Consider the following 18,019-nt stretch of genomic DNA (forward strand, 5'->3'; position numbering starts at 1 on the left):
TGTTTCAAACTGGGAAACAATTTGACAAAATTAAGTCCTCTCATTAGATGGAAGGTATAATTTAAAATCCAGAAGCTGGATAACTGGCTGAAGAGATTTCCAAATTAAATGTGGAACATGTAGCCTGGTTTTCCCTTGCAGGTTATAGAGAAATATGGCAATTAAGGGATAAACTGAGAACTGATCTCTTGTGAATAAAAAAACCAGAGACTGAAGGACCAGCAGATGCCTGACATGTGCATTCCCAGCTGACATTGATGTTCTGGATGCCATTGACCTTTCTTGAGTCAAGGTGCCCTCAGATTGGACAATTTTATACCTTCAAACTGGAAACTTGTAACTTAATAAATCCCTTTCATAAAGCCAACCTATTTCTGGTATATTATATTTCAATAGTATTGGCAAACCAAATCATCTCTCTATAAGTGTTTCCATTTATTTTATCACATAATTGCTTCTCCTATATTCATTCTAATCTGTTTATCTTTGCCATACCAGATTCAAAAAGAAGAATTAATTAATGGCTGAAGGAATTTCATAATCATTACTGAGTTTGTTCTTTTAGGACCGACAGACCATTCTGAACTCTGAGCTGTGCTTTTTTGTGTTGATCTTAGTTATTTCTTTCATTACCTTGGTGGGGAATCTAGCCCTGATCTTCTTAATTCAGCTCATTCTTAAGTTCTGTACACCCACGCAATGTTCCTTGGCTGCCTTTCATTTCTAGATGCCTGTTATTCATTAGTCATTGTGCCTGAAATGCTAATCAACCTCTTTGCTGCATTTGTTCTTTGGATTGTTCATTGCCACTGAAGGTTTCTTGCTGTCAGTGATTGCATATGACCTCTATTTGGACATTGTGAATGCTTTGCTTTCCACTGCAGTGATTTATAAGAGAAAATTTAGTGCTGGTAATTGGGTCATACAAAGGTGGAATGATTAACTCACTGATACACACAGTAAATTTGGGGAGATTGTACTTCTGTGGACCAAATGCAGGCAGCCACTTCACATGTGATATTCCCTCACTCTGAAACTGTCTGATACCTTAATGGTATCAGACACCTGAAAGGTGATTCTGAAAGGTCAATAGTTGTATTAGTGTAGTGACTGACTCCTAGAGCTTCTGACTGTTCTGTCTTCTGTGATATGGCATTCAGTAAGATTTTGAACATTAGAATATTCCTAGGATCAATTTTTGTCCCCGTTCAAGTTTTGTATTGTTTAATACCCATCATTGCCTGCCTAGTTCTCTCCAATCCAGTACTTATCATCACATATTCCAGATACCTCTACATTTCAAGATTTCCTGTTTGCATTCTCAGTCCCCTTGTGCTGTCCTTGTGCATGATCCACACACCTTTTCAGTGACCAATGAATGTCTACCTTCTCTCTTAAAGGTCTGAAAGGTCTGATATCTTAATGAATGAACTGTTGTTGCAAACCTTCTCTGGGTTCATTGCCATGGCCATGTTCTTAATTGTGATCCTCTCATACATGCTTTTTGTGACTGCCTGTGCCTCTCATCTGACTGTTGTGACCATATCCTATGGACACCTAAGCTTCATTTACATTCTGTCTAGCTGCCAGTATTCTGTAGAACTGGAGAAGGTGGTCTCTGTGATCTATACACTGGTGATTTTAAACCCATTAATTTATGGTCTGAGAAAGAAGGAAGTAAAGGATGCTATGAAAAAGGCCATAGAAATGAAGTATTTCTGCATTAATTTCAAGTTGCTATTGATCTAGCAACATTCTACCAGTCAATTCTCCATTTATTAAATTTCACATTAATTCAATTAATTCTAGCATTTCTAAGGATTGTGCAAGTGATATAATTCCACATACTCATTTTTCCTATAAGGAATGAAATATAGAAAGTTAAAGTAACTTAGTGAAAAGATGCATTTTAGTAATTGTCATTTAAAACTCAACTCTCTTGAGCTCCTAAGCCATTAATATTTGAATCAATCAATCCAATGGAAGAATATACACATTTTCTAATATTTGGAATACTGAATAGTATGCCCTTGTGTCAATTTAGAGATATATAAGGCTAAGAATTTCTCTTGTAAGATTTTTTAAATTATCCATACATTTAAGAGACTGATTTGCCTTTATTTTAAAATTTTAAATTGAAATTTAAAGGGTTCAGAGAAAATGACTCATAATTCTTAGCTTCAGTGAGGAATCCACTTTAGAAAATGTCTAGTTGAATGTCTAAAATGACTCCAAAAGTTATTTTGAAGGACGTAAAATTCAGTAGTCTTCCATTTCTCCTTTAAAGTATCCCCTTTACTTTCATCAAAGGTTACAACACATGTGCAAACACACACTTAAAAACACACACACAAACACAAATGTGCCTATCCAGAAATCTTTAAAGTTGAAAATGGATGGTAAAACCTCTCCAGAGGTTTACAGGTTCAGTTTTCTACAGATGACTTTTTTTATTTTGTACCTTTGTATCATGTTCAAAATGCTTATCTATTACCAAAAAGTTTTGTGGATAATGTATTTATATCACAAAGAAAAAATTATATATACAGTAATTAATTTTTTGGCATTTTTTAGTTTCTGTTAACAACTGATATAAAAGGAGAAAAACTGAGTTATTTAATTACGATTGAGAATGCAGATACATTCTATATGTCAAAAAGAATGATAATATTTACAAAAGGAAAAGCAACTTTCATGTTTCCTACAAAAAATTAAACCAGTTGCTTTTGCATAGACATTTGCAACCTTTGGGAATGGGTTTTAAGTTGATATATAAAGAAAACACTATATGCATTAGCCAAAGGATAATACCTAAATTTTTATGATAAACATTCAAAAGTATGTACAGATGTTCCCATGTGTATTCATATACATTGATATAAATGTACATGAGAATTGATATGAATAGACTGCTGATGAATGAAACAAGATCAATTTGCCCCAGGTTTTTAGTTAACCTTAATTTAATTTTTATTTCTGACACTGACTGACCTGGACTGTACAATTGCACTCAACTAACTGTAAGTTATATACATAAAAAAAGTATGCATAAAAGAACAAAAGAACAATAACCTCTTTATCATGAAGTATATAAAAGGTATTCTTTTAAATATTTGAAAACATATCTCAGAATGGCAGGTTCAATTTCAGACTACTGAAACAAACAGAATATCAAAGTAAAATAAGTCACATGAAACTTTAGGTTTCTCAGTCCATATAAAAGTTATGTTAATATGATAGTATAGTCTATAAAATGGGCAGTAACATTATGTCTAGAAAAACAATGTGTATACCTTAATTAAAAATACTGTATTGCTGAAAAATGCTAATCATCATCTGATCCTTCAGTAATTCATAATAATTTTGCTGACACAGCAAAATATGTTGATGGCTCAATGTTGATGGCTGCTAATTGATCAGATTAGAGTTTGCTGAAGGCTGGAGTGAATATGTCAATTTATTAAAATAAGACAACAGTGAAGTATGATGCATCAATTGATTCTTTCATGAAATATTTCTCTGTAGCATGCAATACTGTTTGCTAGCATTCTATTCAAGTAGAATTACTCTCAAAATTGAAGTCAGTCCTCTTAAACCCTGCTTCTGCTTTTTGACTAAGTTTATACACTAGTCTAAATCCTTTGTTCTCATTTCAACAATGTTCACAGCATCTTCATTGGGAGTAGATTCCATCTCAAGAAACAACTTTCTTTGCTCATCTAGAAGAAGGAATTCCTCATTGATTAAATACTATCATCAGATTGCATAACTCAGTCATACTCAAGGTCCACTTCTATTTTAGTTCTCTTGCTAATTACACCACATCTGCAATTACGTCCTCCACTGAAGTCTCTGAACCTCTTAAATTCACACATAAGAATTGGAATAACCTTCTTACTAACTTGTTAGTTTTGATATTTTGATCTTTTTTCATGAATCATAAATATTCTTAATAACATCTAGAAGGGTGAATCCTTTCCAGAAGGTGTTCAATTTGCTTTACCAAGATCCATCACAAGAATCACAATCTATGACAGCTATGGCCTTAAGAAATGTACTTCTTAGGTTATAAGGCTTCAAAGTCAAAATGGCTCTTTTCACAAAGGATTTTATTTGTTAACAGGCATAAAACCAACATTAATCTCTTTATACATCTCCATCAGAGCCCTTGGATGAACAGTTTCATTGTCAATGAACAAAATATTTTGAAAGGGATCTTTGTTTCTGAGCAATATTTCTCTACAGTGTGCTTAAAATATTCAGTAAGCCTTCTTGTAAACAGATTGCTGACATCCAGCCTTTGTTATTTCATCTAAAGAGCACAGATAAGGTATATTTAGCATATCTCTTAATGGCATTAGGATTTTTATAATGGTGAATGAGAATTGACTTCACCTTAAAGTCACTAGCTGCAATGGCCCCTAATATAAGAATCAGCCTATCCTTTGAAATAATGAATCCAGGCATTGACTTCTCTTCTCTAACTATATAAGTCCCAGATGATATCTTCTTCCAATACAAGTCTTTTTCATTTCCATTGAAATCCAGTTGTCTAGTTTACCACCTTCACCACTTACATCATCTTTAGAATAACTTGCGTCAGCTTTTATATCAGCACTTGCTCCTTTACCTTACACTTGTATACTAGAAAGATGTTTTTTACCTTAAATTCATGAACCAACATTTTCAGCTTCAAACTTTTGTTCTGCAGATTTCTCATCTCTCTCAGTCTTCATAGAAATATAGAAAGTTAAGCTCTTCCTCTAGATTAGGCTTCAGTTTAAGGGAATGTCATGGCTGGTTTGATTTTCTATCCAGATAAATTTTCTCCATATTAGCAAGAAGACTATTTCACTTTCTTATCATTCATGTGCTCACTGGACTAGCACTTTAATTTACTTTAAGAAATTTTCCCTTGCATTCAAAACTTATGCATGAGGCTTAGCTTTTGGCCTATCTTGGATTTTGGAAAGCCAAAAGATAAGCTTGATCATTTCTATCTATTAATTTAAATTGAGACATGTTTGAGTCTTCCTATCACTTGAACCCTTGTAGGACTTTCTAGGTTGTTATTTGGCCTAAATATTGCTGTATCTCAGAGAATAGGAAGGTCTGAGGGGAAAGAAAGAGAAAAAGAGAGAGAAAGGGAGAGATGGGTGAACGACCAAATGGTGGAGTAGTCAGAACAAACACAACATTCATGAATTAAGTTTGCTGTGTTACATAAGCCTGGTTCATGTTACCCCAAAGGTGAAACAAAGAAAAAAAACACAAAGTGAGAACATGCTGTTGGAAAAATTGTGGCAATAGACTTGCTTGATGCAGGGTTGTCACAGCCTTCAATTTGTAAAAAAAAATATAGAAATAAATAAATAAAATCATGATACCTGCATAGCACAACAAAGTGAAGTGCAATTAAACAAGGCCTGCTTATATCCACAGTTGTATATACATAGGTTTGTCTCAGTCACAGAAACAATGAGACAGTGGGAAAGCAACATGCCTGATCTTACCTATAATTAAGCAAAGAGTAGCATGATGGAGCACTGATTCTCACACACACACTGCAGACAATTATATTTAACAAAACTCTCTGTTTATCTATTATGTACAAATTGCTACCCTTTTCATATAAACACTGGAAAAATCAACAAGTAATTGATATTTAACCAGCATAACATTTTTCAAACTCTAACTTGGTTTCTTTTAAATTCATTTTAGTTTTTTTGGTATGCATTTAAATATGCTTTTATATTGAGTTTAACAATAAACTAACTGGTCTCATTTTTGGTGCCCAGTTGCTTGGTGAAGCAAGCCAAATGATGGGAAAAACACAAATGTCCACCAACAGATTACTATATAAACACAATGCAATGTAGCCATAAAATGTAATGTTATTCAGCCATATAAATAAATGAATTGTGGTTCATAGTAGATGAACTTGAAATTATTGTCCTGAGTGAAAACAGACAAATGCAAAGTTCATATATTTTATGATTCATTTTCTATGAAATATGCAGAATAGTTAAATCCAGAGGGACAGAAAGAAGACAAAATGTTGTCAGATGTTTGGGGAAAGGAAAATGAGGATGTCATGTTATTGAGAAAAGGGGAAAGAAGTCTCATATTTTAATAAGTAGAGAGTCTCCTTTGTATGTGTTGAAAAGTTTTTGGAATTGCTGATGGTTGCACAACTTTTTTTGTGATATACTAAATGCCACACAATTATACTCCTTATAATGATTATTTTTACAGTTTGTGATGTTCATGCCAAAAATTTGTCAAACTTTTTCAAAATTAGTATGTATGTACATTTGACATCTTTTATGTCTACTGTCTATTCATGATATATTTATCACATGCTTCTCTTTATTCTTCTGCATTAAAGGCTTTTTAGAATTGTGTTATAGATAAATAATCTAATAAAATGTCCATGAAAATATAGAAATTTGGAGTTTGGTTAATGACTATAATAATTTTATATTAAAGGAAAGCAATGAGTAGAAATTTAATCCAATATGTTTTTTATATTATCAATCAAATTTTTATTTCATCAATTATAATATATATATATTAATTTAAATCCTCTTTGGTTCACATTTTCCCTTTTTGTTGATGGAATACAATCTCAGATTCCACAGGCCATATTAATTTCACTTATATATTGCATTCCTCTAACTATTACATATAATGCAAGCTATATGTAGAATAATAATATACTTTTTAGCAATCCAATTTTAAACTATGCCTGAATCCTTACTTTTAATAAAATATGTTTATAAACAGGTAAATTTATATTTATTCTTCTTTTAATTTTCCAAAGTCAATTGTTGTTCTGATTCCTCAAACTGTTTTTATTTTTCTCAAAATACATAGTCTTTCCATATTTCTGATGATGTTTAGTAAATAAATTTCTATTTTCTTTTCTTTTAATTTTCCAATATTGATTATTGTTTTGAGTATTATCATTTGATTTTCCAAAAAATATGTAGTCTTTCCATATTTCTGATGTTTCTTTTAGTTTTGTTTATATTTTCTAACTCTATCAAATTTTCTTTGATTTCCAAGCAAGTGAAGGAAAAAAATGTACTTAAGCTTCAGTAAAATTTGCATTTATCTAGATTATTGGCTTGTATGCTTGGGGTGCCTAGAGCAAAATCAGCATGTAGGATAAGAACTGTTAGCACTATGCTAAATTTTACTTACATGCTTCTTTAATACTCATCATATTTAGCAGTTTAAAAGTTTTTCTTAGCACACTGTCTATGCAGAGGCAAATAGAGAGTTAAAACTTTTACTTTATCTTTACATTTTGTTAATTATGGCACAAAATTTTCTCTTTTAATTAGTTTCTTTCATTATTTGGATAAAATGAAGAAAGTATGGAATATAAGAAGCTGTTTTGTTATTTCTTCATTTGTTTGAAAGTGAGAAAAATGCCCAAATGTTTGCAGTGTGAGAATGTAAAGTAAGGGGATAAGGGTGTATTTCCTCATTCAAATGTATATTAATTCATTAGAATTTAGATCTCCATGCTTTGTTCCTCTGCTAATGAACGGTATTATTTTTCACAAATCCATTGTTAATATATTTGGGTGTCTGACAATAAAAAAAACTTTATGCTAGAGTAATTTTTCCTATTGATGTATTTTTCTTCCTTCTTTACAATATGATATTTTCCAAATCCAATGAAAATATGAATTAGATAATATGCCTGTATTATCTATATTTTACTACAGGTTTTCCTTATCATGCTTTCCATCAATAAATCCTTTAGGCCTCCAAACATGCATCCTAAATATCTTTTATTTTTTCCCTTCCTTTATTCTACACTATGTTTTAATTCATTTTTATTATAATCCTTTCTTTCCTAGCTATTATCTTTGCATGTGGAAAATGGCCTAAGAGAATCATCACCTTGGAGGAAGGAAATCAATTTAAGTGCTAACAGATTAACATTTTTAAGTGTCTTTTGGTCATGTTCATGTGAAGCATAGATAAAAAATGAGACTATTAGGGGAGAAATGACTGATAACAGGAACAAATAAATATTTCATGGTGTCAACAGAAGATGTTGGTAACTTCTCGACTTGAAGGAAGTTTACATGCCTGTTTCTGGCTCAGAAAATATGATGAAAACAGGATTCAGATGAACCCTGTCCTTACAAAAATCCTGGCAGAAGCAAATACATAATATACAGATGTAGAGTATAGTCAATGTTCTTGTGGGTGGAAGGATGAAGCATTAATTACAACAAAGAATATTGAGGAGAAAGTGACCTTTAAACTGAGTCTAAAATATGGGAAGTAATCTGGAAGAATATAAGAAGAAAATCTATTTTCATTTCACCTTTGTTCAAGAGCCAAGGAGAATGCAATTATGCCTATTAGAAATATTATCACACGACATCTGACTTTGTATAATTTATTAGAACTATAGCCTATATTTAATATTAAATACAAAAGTTGCATGTATTTTTGAAGAAACTATAGAAGGCATTCTTTACCTCTTTGTCCCTTAAGCTGTAAATCAGGGGGTTAGGCATAGGTATAATCAAAGTGTAGAATACAGAGGTCATTTTGTTAGTACCAAAAGAATGAGCAGATATGGGCTGCACATAGATAAATGATAGCATTCCATAAAACACAACCACCATGGCCAGATGAAAACCACATGTAGAGAAAGCTTTGTTCCTTCCTTCAGAAGAATGAATTCAAAATATGGCTAACAGTATCAGGACATAAGACACTAGGATTATGAGAAGGGAAGAAATCAAATCAAATGCTGAAAATAGTATAATCAACAATTCTAGTTCTCTTGCATTTGAGTACAGAATGGGTAGAAAAGTTATATCATCATAGTAAAAATGACTAATGACTTTAGAACCACAAAAGGTCAAAGTAAAAATCTTGATGGTGATCATCAGAGACTGAAAGGTGCTGTGGAGGTAGGAGATACCCACAAGCACATTGCTAGGTCTCTGGGTCATGATCACACTGTAGAGCAGAAGGTTACAGATGGCCACACAGTGGTCATAGGCTATGGCTGACAACAAGAAAATTTCACTGATAATGAACATAATGAAGAAAGCCTTCTGTGTGGCACAGGCATAATAGGAAATGGTATTTTGCTCCTCAACAAGATTTGCCAGCATCTTGGGAACAATGACAGTAGAATTGCCAAGATCAATGAAAGCCAGGTGTCTGATAAAGAAATACATGGATGGGAGCATGGAGATGGGAGTTCACCTTGATCAGGATGATCATGCCCAGGTTGCCCACCAGCATGACTGTGTAGATGAGGAGAAAGACTCCAAAAAGGGGACCCTGCAGCTCAGGGCACCTTGTGACTCCCAGTAGAATGAATTCCAACAACACTGTCAGATTCTGTAGGTCCATTTTTTCCAAGTTATAACCTCTTGGGAGAAACAGAAGCATTGTCACTAGTTTTCATGCAACTATCTAAACATAATACTTCTAGAAATAATGAAGAATATGTTTTCCTACTGTGTGGTAGAAAAATGAATCCACATTTGAAGTTAAAATAATGATAGAATCTCTTACTTCCCAAAACAGTGATATCCATCTGAAACTCATTATGAACTGATATGATAGATTGAATATAAATGGAGTGAGCATATTTGGAACATACCCATTGGTAACAAAATCATTAGCTGTTAATATAGAAACATTAGAATATATTTAACCTATCTGATGGCATTTCAATATTTCTTTGTACATTTCCATTATTAGCTTTGATTCCTAATGGAATTTTGGTGTCTTTAAAAGGAGAAGTGGAGTTAATTTAAAGCTAAAGAAACAGATTTTAGCATCTCATTTGCATCACCCTCTTCAAAGACCTGGGTGGGACCTAGCAAAGCATACACATAATGATATGTCTTTGTAATCATTGTAAAATTAAGTTTCCCAGCATCATCTTTGTTGGCATAATAGTCATAATTTGTTGAGGTCAGCTTTTCTTTCCATTCTGTCTTCCACTCCATTGCAATTCACCTAACATCAGGTTGCATTCAGCTATCTAATGGGATTTCTAAAGGTCAGTTAAGAAGGAATTGAGTTAATAATTCTTTATTTCATGTATAGTGGACATACTAAGTAGTTCAAAATCAATGACATGTATTATTATATAATGCTTTCTGTTCTGCTGCCAAATGACTTCTAACAACAGTTCTTCCAACCTGTATGCTTTGTTTTCAATCTAATTGATGAAAATATTTTATTGATGAATTTTAGGGAGTACATGATCATCAGCAAATTGTTTATAGTTTCAATTTGTTTTTTATTTCTCTTTATAAGTAAGTATTTATATTCATACTCAATTGATATTTAGATTTTATTTAAAAAATGAAAATTCATAATTTATTGGATAAACATACAATACTGTTTGAATTAATAGAAAGGACCACAAAGTATGTATCCATACCTGTTAAAATCTGCTGTTTGCATCAATATACATGGATTTTGATTATTCAGTTTTGTATGCTTTATTTCATTTAATATAACTTGGTGGAGATGATAAGTCAATAAGATTGAAAATATATATTTATGAATTTAATGCATCATATATTTCATACTCTAAATTGATTTCTGGAACTGAACAATGGAGAATTTATAGAATATAATGTTGTGATTTTCAAATATCAAGGAAAAATCTTCACCCATTCATTTCTTACAGTTTTACAAGAAAAGTCAGCAAATCAAAGTGGAACTATTCTGCTTAAAGGCAGTGGAGCTGGTTTAGCTTTATCCATTTGGATTGCTTCTTAAGTTCCTGTCACATTCAGCATCCCCTTCATGAAAACCTGGCTCTCTTTAAGTAGGATTTTCAATTGGAAGAGACAAGTAAGTTCAAAAAGTTCAGTCACATAAAATGCAATCACAATTATTTTAGTGTAATGGATTCCCCAGGTTGAGCATTGTACAACTGTCAGGTAAGAATTCAAGGGCTCCAGCTCCCCCCACCCTTCATACCCCAAGGCTCTAGCACTCAGGAGCCATGTGTGGCTTTTTCTGGTAAGGATGATTTTTGGTCATATAACTGGTTAGAACTTTAAACAGAGTGGCAGCAAATCTAAGACTCTGCTAGTTATTGGCCTGGATTTTGCCAGCTATGGGGGAAACTGGGGAGCTGGGCAGGACAATACTGGAGATTGTTTTGCCTTCTTCCTGAGGTTGTTTGATGTTTTTTTTTGAGCACATGCATTCTGCTTTACAAAAGTCCCTCTCCCCCCTGAATATATGAACTCATAAGTCTATCTTCAGAGTCATGCGAAGAGTTATTCTAGCATTATTGAGCCTATCTCCATTCTTATTGTCAGACATTACCTTCCTGTGAAGATATTGGGATTCTTTTTCCCTGCCCATTTTACTGCATCAAAAAAGAGTATCTCTGACATCTACTGAGCTTTAAATGTGCATTTTAAATAACTTTCTTTTAGGAGTAACCATTACAGCAGACAGAATAAAAGAGTATGTAAAGGAATTGTTGATTTTTAAATCTTTAGACAGGGTGGCAACAGAAATTACTTTGGGTTCAGAGTGTTCTCTGTAACTCCATAACTCATAAAAAGTATACTATTAGACTTCCAGAGAAGATGGCAGCTTAGTAAGACGTGCGGATCTTAGTTCCTCCTCCAGAACAGCTACTAAGGGAGTAGAAATGATACAGAACAGCTCCCAAAGCCACGACAGAGATAAAAAAGACAGCGTACCCCATCCTGGAATGGCTGACTGGCTGAGAGAACCCGCTCTGGTGAGATCGCTGAGGGGCGCGACTTCACCGGGCAGGGCAGCAAGCGGCCGGAGTCCTTCCTTTCCCCCTTCCTGGGCCAGCTGGGAGAATTGGACAGGCGGTCCACTCAAACTGTGGAGGCTGGCTCCCACACCACACACGGCCTCCAAGACCAACTGAGAGAATTGGATCAGAAATCCCCAGGCCGCAGAGAATGGTGACGGGGGATGCCCTTTCAAACACAACTCCCTGGGAACGGTGCACTCTCCAGGGCTACAGCGGCTGGCGATCTCCCGCCAAGCGTGGTGTCCTGGGCCAACTAGGAAATTCGGACGGGCGCTCTCCCGGGCTGCGGCAGCGGGCGACCATCCCCGTGTTCGGACCCCGGGCCGACTGGCACTCTTCCAAGCCACTTCGGATGGCGAACCTCCCCGATGGCGAGAGTTTTCCAAAGTTAAAGGACCCACAGCACCTTTTACTGGTGGGACCCGCAGACAAACGTGTGCCACGAGCGCCACCTACTGGGCAGGATAAGAAAAACAGAACCCAGAGATTTCACAGAAAAATCTTCCAAACTGTTGGATCCAACACCCAGGGAAATCTGTCTAAATGCCCAGACGCCAGCAGAAGAAAATGGATCATGCTCAAAAAATTGAAAATATGGCCCAGTCAAAGGAACAAATCAATAGTTCAAATGAGATACAGGAGCTGAGACAACTAATGCTGAATATACAAACAGAAATGGAAAACCTCTTCAAAATGGAAATCGATAAATTGAGGGAGGACATGAAGAAGACATGGGCTGAACATGAAGAAGAAATAGAAAAACTGAAAAAACAAATCACAGAACGTATGGAAGTGAAGGACAAAGTAGAAAAGATGGAAAAAACAATGGATACCTACAATGATAGATTTAAAGAGACAGAAGATATAATTAGTGACTTGGAGGATGGAACATCTGAATTCCAAAAAGAAACAGAAACTGTCGGGAAAAGAATGGAAAAATTTGAACAGGGTATCAGGGAACTCAAGGACAATATGAACCGCACAAATATACGTGTTGTGGGTGTCCCAGAAGGAGAAGAAAAGGGAAAAGGAGGAGAAAATCTAATGGAAGAAATTATCACTGAAAATTTCCCAACTCTTATGAAAGACCTAAAATTACAGATCCAAGAAGTGCAGCGCACCCCAAAGAGATTAGACCCAAATAGGCGTTCTCCAAGACACTTACTAGTTAGAATGTCAGAGATCAAAGAGAAAGAGAGGATCTTGAAAGCAGCAAGAGAAAAACAATCCGTCACATACAAGGGAAACCCAATAAGACTATGTGTAGATTTCTCAGCATAAACCATGGAGGCTAGAAGACAGTGGGATGATATATTTAAATTACTAAAAGAGAAAAACTGCCAACCAAGACTCCTATATCCAGCAAAATTGTCCTTCAAAAACGAGGGAGAAATTAAAACATTCTCAGACAAAAAGTCACTGAGAGAATTTGTGACCAAGAGACCAGCTCTGCAAGAAATACTAAAGGGAGCACTAGAGTCAGAACCGAAAAGACAGAAGAGAGAGGTATGGAGAAGAGTGTAGAAAGAAGGAAAGTCAGATATGATATATATAATACAAAAGGCAAAATGTTAGAGGAAAATATTATCCAAACCATAATAACACTAAATGTTAATGGACTGAACTCCCCAATCAAAAGACATAGACTGGCAGAATGGATTAAAAAACAGGATCCTTCTATATGCTGTCTACAGGAAACACATCTTAGACCCAAAGATAAACATAGGCTGAAAGTGAAAGGTTAGGAAAAGATATTTCATGCAAATAACAACCAGAAAAGAGCAGGAGTGGCTATACTAATATCCAACAAGTTAGACTTCAAATGTAAAACAGTTAAAAGAGACAAAGAAGGACACTATCTACTAATAAAAGGAACAATTAAACAAGAAGACATAACAATCATAAATATTTATGCACCAAACCAGAATGCCCCAAAATATGTGAGGAATACACTGCAAACACTGAAAAGGGAAATAGACACATATACCATAATAGTTGGAGACTTCAATTCACCACTCTCATCAATGGACAGAACACCTAGACAAGGATCAATAAAGAAATAGAGAATCTGAATATTACTATAAATGAGCTAGACTTAACAGACATTTATAGGACATTACATCCCACAACAGCAGGATACACCTTTTTCTCAAGTGCTCATGGATCATTCTCAAAGATAGACCATATGCTGGGTCACAAAGCAAGTCTTAACAAATTTAAAAAGATTGAAATCATACACAACACTTTCTCGGATCATAAAGGAATGAAATTGGAAATCAATAATAGGCAGAGTGCCAGAAAATTCACAAATACATGGAGGCTCAACAACACACTCTTAAACAACGAGTCGATCAAAGAAGAAATTGCAAGAGAAATTAGTAAATACCTAGAGGCAAATGAAAATGAAAACACAAAATATCAAAACCTATGGGACGCAGCAAAGGCAGTGCTAAGAGGGAAATTTATTGCCCTAAATGCCTATATCAGAAAAGAAGAGAAGGCAAAAATGCAGGAATTAACTGTTCACTTGGAAGAACTGGAGAAAGAACAGCAAACTAATCCCAAAGCAAGAAAAAGGAAAGAAATAACAAAGATTAGAGAAGAAATAAATGAAATTGAAAACATGAAAACAATAGAGAAAATCAATAAGACCAGAAGTTGGTTCTATGAGAAAATCAATAAGATTGATGGGCCCTTAGCAAGATTCACAAAAAGAAGAAGAGAGAGGATGCAAATAAATAAGATTAGAAATGAAAGAGGAGACATAACTACTGACCTCACAGAAATAAAGGAGGTAATAACAGGATACTATGAACAACTTTACGCTAATAAATGCAACAATTTAGATGAAATGGACGGGTTCCTGGAAAGACATGAACAACCAACTTTGACTCAAGAAGAAATAGATGACCTCAACAAACCAATCACAATTAAAGAAATTGAATTAGTCATTCAAAAACTTCCTAAAAAGAAAAGTCCAGGACCAGACGGCTTCACATGTGAATTCTACCAAACATTCCAGAAAGAATTAGTACCAACTCTCCTCAAACTCTTCAAAAAAATCGAAGTAGAGGGAAAACTACCTAATTCATTCTATGAAGCCAACATCACCCTCATACCAAAACCAGGCAAAGATATTACAAAAAAAGAAAACTACAGACCAATCTCTCTAATGAATATAGATGCAAAAATCCTCAATAAAATTCTAGCAAATCGTATCCAACAACACATTAAAAGAATTATACATCATGACCAAGTAGGATTCATCCCAGATATGCAAGGATAGTTCAACATAAGAAAATCAATTAATGTAATACACCATATCAACAAATCAAAGCAGAAAAATCACATGATCATCTCAATTGATGCAGAGAAGGCATTTGACAAGATTCAACATCCTTTCCTGTTGAAAACACTTCAAAGGATAGGAATACAAGGGAACTTCCTTAAAATGATAGAGGGAATATATGAAAAACCCACAGCTAATATCATCCTCAATGGGGAAAAATTGAAAACTTTCCCCCTAAGATCAGGAACAAGACAAGGATGTCCACTATCACCACTATTATTAAACATTGTGTTGGAGGTTCTAGCCAGAGCAATTAGACAAGAAAAAGAAATACAAGGCATCAAAATTGGAAAGGAAGAAGTAAAACTATCACTGTTTGCAGACAATATGATACTATACGTCGAAAACCCAGAAAAATCCACAACAAAACTACTAGAGCTAATAAATGAGTACAGCAAAGTAGCAGGTTACAAAATCAACATTCAAAAATCTGTAACATTTCTATACACTAGTAATGAACAAGCTGCGGGGAAATCAAGAAACGAATCCTATTTACAACTGCAACCAAAAGAATAAAATACCTAGGAATAAATTTAACTAAAGAGACAAAAAAACTATATAAAGAAAACTACAAAAAACTGTTAAAAGAAATCACAGAAGACCTAAGTAGATGGAAGGGCATACCGTGTTCATGGATTGGAAGACTAAATATAGTTAAGATGTCAATCCTACCTAAATTGATTTACAGATTCAATGCAATACCAATCAAAATTCCAACAACTTATTTTTCAGAAATAGAAAAACCAATAAGCAAATTTATCTGGAAGGGCAGGGTGCCCCGAATTGCTAAAAACATCTTGAGGAAAAAAAATGAAGCTGGAGGTCTCGCACTGCCTGACTTTAAGGCATATTATGAAGCCACAGGGGTCAAAGCAGCATGGTATTGGCATAAAGATAGATATATTGACTAATGGAATCGAATAGAGTGCTTAGATATAGACCCTCTCATCTATGGACATTTGATCTTTGATAAGGCAGTCAAGCCAACTCACCTGGGACAGAACAGTCTCTTCAATAAATGGTGCTTAGAGAACTGGATATCCATATGCAAAAGAATGAAAGAAGACCCATATCTCACAGTCTACACAAAAGCAAAATGGATCAAAGATCTAAACATTAGGTCTAAGACCATAAAACAGTTAGAGGAAAATGTTGGGAGATATCTTATGAATCTTACAATTGGAGACGATTTTATGGACCTTAAACCTAAAGCAAGAGCACTGAAGAAGGAAATAAATAAATGGGAGCTCCTCAAAATTAAACACTTTTGTGCATCAAAGAACTTCATCAAGAAAGTAGAAAGACAGCCTACACAATGGGAGACAATATTTGAAAATGACATATCAGATAAAGGTCTAGTATCCAGAATTTATAAAGAGATTGTTCAACTCAACAACAAAAAGACAGCCAACCCAATTACAAAATGGGAAAAAGACTTGAACAGACACCTCTCAGAAGAGGAAATACAAATGGCCAAAAGGCACATGAAGAGATGCTCAATGTCCCTGGCCATTAGAGACATGCAAATCAAAACCACAATGAGATATCATCTCACACCCACCAGAATGGCCATTATCAACAAAACAGAAAATGACAAGTGCTGGAGAGGATGCGGAGAAAGAGGCACACTTATCCACTGTTGGTGGGAATGTCAAATGGTGCAACCACTGTGGAAGGCAGTTTGGCGGTTCCTCAAAAAGCTGAATATAGAATTGCCATACGACCCAGCAATACCATTGCTGGGTATCTACTCAAAGGACTTAAGGGCAAAGACACAAATGGACATTTGCACACCAATGTTCATAGCAGCGTTATTTACAATTGCAAAGAGATGGAAACAGCCAAAATGTCCATCAACAGACGAGTGGCTGTGCAAACTGTGGTACATACATACGATGGAATATTATGCAGCTTTAAGGCAGGATAACCTTATGAACCATGTAATAACATGGATGGACCTAGAGAACATTATGTTGAGTGAGTCTAGCCAAAAACTAAAGGACAAATACTGTATGGTCCCACTGATGTGAACCAACATTCGAGAATGAACTTGGAATATGTCATTGGTAACAGAGTCCAGCAGGAGTTAGAAACAGGGTAAGATAATGGGTAATTGGAGCTGAAGGGATACAGACTGTGCAACAGGACTAGATATAAAAACTCAAAAATGGACAGCACAATAATACCTAATTGTAAAGTAATCATGTTAAAACACTGAATGAAGCTGCATCTGAGCTATAAGTTTTTGGTTTTTTGTTTGTTTGTTTGTTTTTGTTTTTTTTTGTTTTTGTCTGTCTGATTGTTTGTTTGTCTTTTTTTTTTACTGTTATTATTACTTTTATTTTTTTTCTCTATATTAACATTCTATGTCTTCTTCTGATGTGTTGCTAGTTCTTCTAAACCGATGCAAATGTACTAAGAAATAATGATCATGCATCTATACGATGATGTTAAGAATTACTGATTGCATATGTAGAATGGTATGATTTCTAAATGTTGGGTTAATTTCTTTTTTTTGTTAATTAATAAAAAAGATTAAAAAAATACATGAAGACAAATGAAAATGAAAATGCAACATTCTAAGACTTATGGGATGCAATAAAAGCAGGCTCAGAATGAAATGTATAGCTGCAAATACCTACACTACAGATGAAGAAATATTTCCAGCAACAATTTAACTTTACATCTCATGGAATTTGGAAAAATAAAACATGAACAAACTAAATCTGGTAGAAGAACTATTAAGATTAAAACAGAATCAAATGAATTAAGGTATAGAAAAACAACAACAAATTACTGACCAAAAAGTTGGTCTTTTGAAAAGGGCAATGAAATTTATTTTTCCATTAGTA

The 18,019-nt window shown here is 34.5% G+C and overlaps 1 pseudogene; it reads right to left on the bottom strand.

Annotated features, from left to right (window-relative positions):
* Positions 1–8,453: 8,453 nt before the first annotated feature.
* On the bottom strand, positions 8,454–9,399 carry LOC143666542 (olfactory receptor 8K5-like; annotated as a pseudogene).
* Between the last annotated feature and the right edge of the window lie 8,620 nt (positions 9,400–18,019).

The sequence above is a fragment of the Tamandua tetradactyla genome, chromosome 23, assembly GCF_023851605.1.
Source record: "Tamandua tetradactyla isolate mTamTet1 chromosome 23, mTamTet1.pri, whole genome shotgun sequence".
NCBI lineage: Eukaryota > Metazoa > Chordata > Mammalia > Pilosa > Myrmecophagidae > Tamandua > Tamandua tetradactyla.